General features: G+C 47.4%; 1 pseudogene across 1 annotated transcript; it reads left to right on the plus strand.

Moving 5' to 3' along the window:
- Positions 1–283: 283 nt before the first annotated feature.
- On the plus strand, positions 284–1,964 carry LOC308233577 (hydroxymethylglutaryl-CoA synthase, cytoplasmic-like; annotated as a pseudogene). Its single transcript has 2 exons — positions 284–340; positions 467–1,964. The product of its transcript is annotated as a hydroxymethylglutaryl-CoA synthase, cytoplasmic-like (transcript).
- Positions 1,965–2,504: the final 540 nt, after the last annotated feature.

Raw genomic sequence — 2,504 nt, forward strand, 5'->3', positions numbered from 1 at the left:
AATCAGTAATCAAACAACTCCCAACAAACCTAAGTCCAGGGCCAGACAGCTTCACAGGTGAATTCCACAAAATGTTCAAAGAAGAACTAACACCTGTCCTTCTCAAACTGTTCCTAACAAGTGAAGTGGGGAGGAAGCTCCCAAACTTCCTCCACTAAGCCTGCATTGCCCTGATACCAAAACTAGAGAAAGACACTAAAAAACAAATTACAGGCCAATACCCCGATGTACAAATCCTCAACGAAGTATTAGCAAATTCCACTGTGTAAATGAAAGATCACACATGGCCTCCCGGTGGTGCCGAACCCAGTGGGTGGGTGGCTGTAAAGCTGGTGGTGTGGTGAGGAGAGTCGCTGCGCCCCGGGCCTTCGAGGCTCACTCCCTTTCCTGCACTGCTGCCCAGGCATCTTTGGTGCCTGACGGAGGAAACAGACCTGAAGACTGAAGTTCTTTGTCCCTCACACAGCTCTTACATCTGTCTGGGTCACTTCCTTTGAATACAGAAGCCTGCTGGCCAAAAGATGTGGGGATTGTTGACCTATAGATCTCTTTTCCTTCTTAATATGTTGATCAAGCCGAGTTGAGAAAGTATGAAGGTGTAGATGCTGGAAAGTATACCATTGGCGTGGGCCAGGCCAGGATGGGCTTCTGCATGGACAGAGAAGATATCAGCTCTGCATGATTGTGGTTCAGAATCTCATGGATAGAAATAGCCTTTCTTAGGATTGCATTGGGCAGCTAGAAGTTGGAACAGAGACAATCATGGACACATCCAAGTCAGGGAAGACCAATCTGATGCAGCTCTTTGAGGAGTCTGGGAACACAGATCTAGAAGGAATAGACACCACAAACACCTGCTACAGAGGTACAGCCGCTGTCTTCAATGCTGTGAACTGGATCATGTCCAGCTCGGGGGATAGAGGGTGTACCCTGGTAGTTGCAGGAGATAGTGCTGCATATGCCACAGGTGGAGTCAGAAACATTGCTCTGATCACTGGGCCAAATGCTCCTTTAACTTTTGAAGGAGGACTTCATGCAACATGCCTGTGACTTTCACAAGCCCAATCCGCTTTCTGAATGTCCCATAGTAGATGGGAAACTCTCCATCCAGTGATACCTCAGTGCATCAGACCACTACTCTGTCTACCACTAAAAGATCCATGCCCCGTGTCAGAAAGAGGGACATGATAGAGATTTTACCTAGAATGCTTTCAGTGTCATGATCTTCCACTCACCCTACTGTAAACTGGTTCAGAAATCTCTGGCTCAGATGATGCTGAATGACTTCCTGAATACCAGAACACAGATAAAAATAGCATCTAGAGTGGCCTGGAAGCCTTTGGGGACGTTAAATTAGAAGACACCTACTTTGATAGAGATGTGGAAAAGGCATTTATGAAGGCTAGTTCTGACCTCTTTAACCAGAAAACAAAGGCATCTTTGCTCATATCCAATCAGAATGAAAACATGGTCATGTCTTCCGTGCACGGCTCCCTCGCCTCTGTCCTGCACAGGACTCGCCTCAGCAGCTGGCAGGGAAGAGGACTGGCGTGTTCTCCTATGGCTCTGGTTTGGCTGCCACCCTCTACTCCCTTAAATTTACCCAAGATGCCACACCAGGGTCTGCTCTTGATAAAATAACAGCAAGTCTATGTGATCTGAAATCGAGGTTCCACTCAAGAACGTGTGTGACATCAGCTGTCTTTGCAGAAAGCATGAAGCTCAGAGAGGACACTCATCATCTGGTCAGCTGCATTCCCCAGAGTTCCATAGATTCCCTCTTTGAAGGAGTATGGCACCTGGTGCGAGTGAATGAAAAGCACAGGAGAACTTACGCCCGGCGACCCTCTCCAAATGCCCACACTTTGGACGAAGGAGTAGGACTTGTGCATTCAAGCACAGCCCAAGTCCTGCTAAGAAAGACTCCCAGGGACAGCAGCAGAGCCAGAGGCAGCTGTCATTAGCAATGGGGAGAATTAAGAACCGCCGTGCTGTGCTGGGAAGACCCGGGGGGGCCAGGTGAGGTGGGGGTTTGCAGACGAATGGTCAGGAATGGGATGTCTCAGGGCAATATTAAAGGATTACATGTTGCTTAACATTTTGTGACTGACACGAAGCCTGGAAAACTATTGTGTTCTTGGGAAAGTCTCTTTGCTCAGCTTGCTGATACGCTTCCTATTGAGTCTAGCCAATGCTTACTGTACTCCATGATGTTAAGGGCTCTGCAAAACTTCATACCTCTCGCGCCATTCATATGCACGAAGCTTAGTTTTTAAATGTGGCTTGTTGAGTCACGTGCTCCGGCAAAAAGCAGCAGAGGTACTGGTCTTCAATTTTTTTGAATGTGTAAGAATTTTATACTTTGAACAAACAAGATTACTGAAAGTACCTGTGTGTTTTGAAAAAAAGTTTCTAGTTTAAGGGATGTGCTCTGGATCCAGAGACATGGAAGCATGGAACAGAGTGCAGAATCTCGGAAGGACGGCAGGGGAGGGTGGGTAGGC

The sequence above is a fragment of the Plecotus auritus genome, assembly GCF_963455305.1.
Source record: "Plecotus auritus genome assembly, chromosome: 9".
Classification (NCBI taxonomy): Eukaryota; Metazoa; Chordata; class Mammalia; order Chiroptera; family Vespertilionidae; genus Plecotus; species Plecotus auritus.